This window comes from Lycium barbarum, chromosome 1 (genome assembly GCF_019175385.1).
Source record: "Lycium barbarum isolate Lr01 chromosome 1, ASM1917538v2, whole genome shotgun sequence".
Lineage (NCBI taxonomy): Eukaryota > Viridiplantae > Streptophyta > Magnoliopsida > Solanales > Solanaceae > Lycium > Lycium barbarum.
Window position 1 is genome coordinate 87,259,891 of NC_083337.1, and position 5,977 is coordinate 87,265,867.

At 37.7% G+C, this 5,977-nt stretch overlaps 1 long non-coding RNA gene across 1 annotated transcript; it reads left to right on the forward strand.

Annotated features, from left to right (window-relative positions):
• The first annotated feature begins 1,070 nt into the window (after positions 1–1,070).
• On the forward strand, positions 1,071–3,247 carry LOC132641126 (uncharacterized). The gene is made up of 3 exons (XR_009582731.1): positions 1,071–1,182; positions 1,675–1,724; positions 2,926–3,247. It is a non-coding gene; the product is annotated as an uncharacterized LOC132641126 (long non-coding RNA).
• Positions 3,248–5,977: the final 2,730 nt, after the last annotated feature.

Sequence of the window (5,977 nt, forward strand, 5' to 3'; positions counted from 1 at the left end):
TTATTGGAGAATGCTTCGTACTCAAGAAAAGTGATGGAGAGTTCGGAAGGGTGCAACAAAAGCACGACTCATCATCTATGACTTTCTATTAAATCGTACGAGCATCTAAGATTAAAGTGCTACTAGAGTTAGCCCTTTGAGTTGCCGAACAAATGACAGGGGGAGAATGGCATTAGGCTAAGTAAAGAAAGGCACAACATGATAGATAAGTTCGAGTACAATTGATTCGTTATAAGATCACCATAAACAATATACTTATGCAAGACAAATTTAACATTCGAGGACGAATGTTCTAAAGGAGGGAAGGATGTTATATCCCGTATTTTCATACGTCGAATTATTCTAAGCTAATCGACGTAAGTTTAAGGACGAGATTTTTTTTGGGATATGAGACAAGGGCTTTTAAATCCCCGATTTTTTTATTTATTTATTAGTACACGAATTGCTTGTAAATTTTATTTAGTATAGAAACAATATTTTGTGTGTACCAAAAGGGACTATGGACTAGTGCTACATCACATAATCATGGGAATGAGTATATGAAGTGTATTAAAAATAATTGGTATTAAAGTAAATTGAGATCAAAGAATTAATTATGTGGGTAAATAGATTAAACATTAGAACACAATGGGAGAGTAAGGAGTTAATTATGGTACTATTAGAATTACGTGGATAAATTCATATGGATGATTAATTCCCATGTGAAACGTGGCAAGCATTTGGAAGAATGACTAACGTTATGCATAGTAGGTGGTTTACACGTTTTTTTTTGGGATAGGAAGTTAAGGTAGGCACTAAAGTGGACATATGGGTAAGATTATTCTTAGTATATTCTAAAGAAAAGGGAAAGGAAAGAGTAATAGAGACACAAGGGGCTGCTACGTGCAACTTTAGGAAGAAAACTATTGGTTCCTTTTCATAATTTTTTTTTCTTTCTTTTCCTTTAGATGAAATATACATGTTGATTCCATTTCACTTCCATTTTAGTCGTTATATCCCTATGGAATGGTACTGTAGCACCCACCAATATATTGGAGACGATATACTGCTTCCCGAAAAGAAGATACCGAGTTCAACTATTGAGGAAAACGTGAATAACGACGTAGAGTCGGTTTCCTCCGGGTGATAGTAAATCGGAGATTTTGAAGTAAGGTGGCAGAGGATTAATTCTTGGCATGTAAGGTAACAATTTCCCTCTCCTATATGTATTTTATTTATCCAAGTCATGACTACATTGCTAGATGAAAGAAATACAAAATTAATTGCGGGAAATCGGATAAATGGTTATTGTTATCATATGGACGGTTTGGTGGTTGTTATAAATTGTTTGGTGTGCTGGAATATCGTGGAATTGGCTGTGGTTGTTGTGGTTGTGCTTGTGGTTATACTATGTATATACGAAAATAAAGAAGTGTATACAAATATCGGTATAGGAATGTATATTGGGTTGTTTTGGAGGTGATTTAAGAATGGATTTGATTCTATTGGGATATGTATTTGTTGATATCGTTATTGGTATTGTGATTGATATTTTGGATAGATTGGAATCATGAGGATTATTAAGTTTTTTTTAAGGAAGATGCTACCCGAATATCGTTAGATTTTTAAGTAATTAAGGATTGGTTTGAAAGAGTATCCTAATTTAATTATTGGCATATTTGGTATTGTTTGTAGATTGGTGAAGCCCGAGACCTAAGTTATGGTTAACTTAAGAAACTGACAAGGTATGTAAAGCTATCCCGATTCTTCTTTTGGCATGTCCTAGGTGTACTAGGATCGTATTTGAGCCTCGAAAAGTATTCTGCTCATCGGAATTCGCATTTGAAAATACCCTTTTTTCATTCAATGGAATTGAACCCTATAAGTATGCTTTATTGAAAGAATTGTGCAAACTTCCGCAAATTGTTTAGAAAATTATGGAATGTCCCCAGAACCTCTGTAGGTGACTTTATAAGCTTAAAATACGTAATTTGAGCCCACCGCTTCGATTGTCCCGAGGTGGGCCCACTATTTCCGATTTTACCCTTTTGTGTTTATGACTTGTCTTCGAGCATTTTTTTTAAGAAATATTCTAACTACTCTTTAACTACTAAATAAAAATTGTTTTAATACTTCATTAAGCCTTATGAATTATTTTGAAACTTGGGAACGATCTCAGAAAGATTATGCTTCCGTAACCCATTTTGACATTCGAATTTCACTTACTATGACTCCGTTCGATTTCATTGATTTGATCTGTCATTCGATATGCTTCATTGAGTCTCTGGGAATATATATGGTATTTTTATTGCATTTAGTTTCTCACTACTCCATTCGTGGATGCCTCAATGTTTCCCACACTGAGCCCGGGCCAGGATATGTTATCACGCGTATTCCACTGCATTGTTCGCCGCGCCTCGATGTGAGGGGGCAGGTATACATGTACATGGGTTGTGGAGTATGTTGTGCCATGTACACACATTCTGATATGATATGATCTGATATGGCCATCTGATATGATATGTTATGTTACGGGGTTATCCCCTATTCTGCTCCTTATGTGTGGTGGCACCAGCGTCGGGGGGTGGCCACGTTCTGTTTGCCGAGTCCCTTGGCAGGGGTCGGATATGATATGATATATGTTTCTGTACACACTCCTCATGTTTCGAAAATATGCATTTGATAATTCGGATGTTACACTCACTTCTCTGTAAGTTCTGTTTCGGTTATGATCTTGTTCCGTAATGGGACCAGGTACGACATATGTTTCCAGCGAATATTATTTATGCTATATGATCAGCATTTTGCTAATCTGGATATTCAGTTCATTTTCTGTATCTTCTGCTTCGATTATGACTTTGTTTACTACGTTCCGTACTTTACATACTCAGTACATATTTCGTACTGACCCCCTTCCTTCGGGGGCTGCGTTTTCATGCCGTGCAGGTACAGATGACAGATTTGCTGAACCGCCTGCCTAGGACATCTATTCTGCTATTTTGGGAGTGCTCTTTTGTCCAGAGCCTATATGTTGGTACAGTCTGCTGTTATTGTATATATGTATGCTATTCAAGGGTATGACGGGGCCCTGTCCCGTCTTATGATTCTGTTATGATCTGTAGAGGTCTGTAGACATACTTGTGTGGGTTCTGTATATGTTTTGGGTTGTTATGATCGGTGATGGCCTTATCGGCCTCTACGTGCAAAATCTGTTCATCTGTGATATTTAGTAGCGCCAACTAACCTTTATATTAATATATTTTGATAATATGCTGGTTTGGGGTATCGGGTACGTTTGGGTGTCCAGTACGGACACTAGTCACGGCCTACGGAGTTGGGTCGTGACACATGTCCACGAACCTTTTTCATCTATCTAGTTCGTCTTCCTCTGAACTATCTGAGATAGAACATGTTCATGTACCTGTTCCACCCATCTTTTTTATTCTTCATCTGCCGTTGAACTATTTCTGAGATCTTGGCTGGAATATGTTGACAGACCTATTTCATATAACTGTAAGCTCTGTGTCTGCAATTGGTCAACTCACCTCTGATCACTTTTTGACTTTGATGTTGTTTTTGACTCTGATGTTGTTCTTTCTCTGTGATGGAACATATTTGCAGACCTGGTTCTTTTGTTTACCTGATTCACATGCATTGTCTGAAAACTTTTTAGTTGAACAATTTCTTCCTTCTAAATATTGTCTTCAACAATCTAAGTTAATTCATCTCTCCCTATTGCTGAGTTATTCATCTACTGCACCTGATGACCTGTGACCATTCCTCCACCTGATAGAACATGTTGTGTACACTTGTTCTATCTCTTCATTGAACTGCTTCTTCCACTAAGTCATCTTATCTCCTGATGTTTTCTCCTTTTGCTATCTTGTGCAGTTGTTTTATTCATAGATCTATTCATACCATACACTGAACATCTTTGTGGGATGGGTCACTTCTTAAGTTCTGTGCTTGTCTGTATCTGATAGAACATGTCTATGAACCCGATTCATGTGCATTTCTTGCAACTTTTCGTTTGCAATTGATCAGGTTTTTGGACTTCTTCACTGTGCACTGAATCCTTGCTTATTCAGACATTGCACTTGTGTTTGAAACTTCTACTTCCTTTATCTAGAAGTCTAGCTCTGTTCAATCATTAGTATGAATTCTCATATGTATCTAGACCTGGTTTGTCTTCTTCATGGTACCAATCAATGTGATCTTTTATCAATCATTATTTGCCCATTTGTCAATCATCAAAACTCATATATGCATTAGTCTAGTTGATGCCAACAAGAATTTAACCCTCTAAGACTGATCAACCACATGAGAACTGAGGAGACAAACCATCTCAAAGATAATTTGAAAGCTCTTTCTCTAAATTCTTCTAAAGCTAACCTTGTGAAATCTCCTAATCATGTTGTGAAAGATAGATTTAAGGATAAAAAGAAGGTATCCTAAAAAAGGGTCATGTGAAGAAGAATCACTTCAACAAATCGAAGAGCCAAATCCAAAAGTCAAAGGGACCTTATTTCGTCTGCAGGAAACTTTGTCACATGGCTGCCCAGTGCTATCTAAGACAAGGGTAGAACTCGAGGTAGGGAGGAAAAGGTGATGCCCAAGCTCATCTTGTTGAGGGTCATGAAGTGATTGCTGTTGTAGTCGTCGAGGTGAACCTGGTGGCTAACAAGACTGACAGGGTGCTGGACACAGGCGCTTTAAGGCATTTCTGTGCCAAGAAAAAGTTGTTCCATGACTTTGAGGAGACCACTGATGTCGCGTGTGTTCATATGAGTAACTGTACTACTGCTGGAGTTATAGTTAAAGGAATTTTTTTATTTAAATTACCTTTAGAAAATCATTAGCCTTGAACAACGTTCTGTATATTTTCTTCCTCCGTAGAAATTTTATTTCTATAGTACTTCTCAACAAAGCAGGCCTTAAACTTTTTGTTGAAGCTGATAAAATAATTATTTCTCATGGAGGATACTTTTTTAGGAAGAGATATCTTAGTGGGGTTTTATTTGTACTGAACATTGTTCAAGAGATTGTCAATATTTTAATTCTGCTTATATTGGTTAGTCTCTTAATTTGTAGCATCATAGACTAGGTCATGTTAATATTGTTTCTATTAAAAGACTTAGAAAAATGGAGTTGATTCATTTCATAAATGACAATGATTTTTCTAAGTGTCCTCTGTGTGTAGAAGCAAAGCATACCAAGAAACCTTTCAAACCTATTACTAGTAGAAAGACATTGCTCAAACCAGTATGTCCACACTTAGCAGATTCTAAGAAAACTGTTAGTAAAGGTGGAAAGAAATACTACATTTGTCACAACCCGACTCGGGGCCGCGACGAGCACCCGGTGCTAGCCCACCCGGGCACCCTCTTAGATTACTCTTATGCTTTCATCTAGGTGAGCCACATAATTATACATGCATTTCCATTCATTCGTCAACTAGTCCCATTTGGACAACAACACATTTATATCATTGTAGGCATCTATGTCACGTCAATGTGCATGGGTCGACGTGGCCGACAAAATGATATACAACACATAGGCCGATAAGGCCAAACACATCTACCCACAAACACACACATATCTACGAGCCTCTAAGAGTATAACATATCACATTAGCGGGACAGGACCCCGCTATGCCCATAATTATATACACAAAAGAATGAGTACCCAAAAGATATGGCTCCGAAGGAAATGGAGCTCTCTATGTAATCTCCGAATAGGAAGCTATGGATCAAGTCTGTCTCCCTGTGCACCTGCGGGCATGACGCAGCGTCCACAAACAAAAGGACGTCAGTACGAAGAATGTACTGAGTATGTAAAGCATGATCAACATCGATATACAAGCATAATGAACAACATATGAAATAGCATAGGAGGGGAGACAATAATATCATCGTCATAGTACTTACCTGCCTTTCGTAGGACTTTCCATTTTTTTCATACGTATTAGTACACCTACGTCATCATCCGTATTCCATAA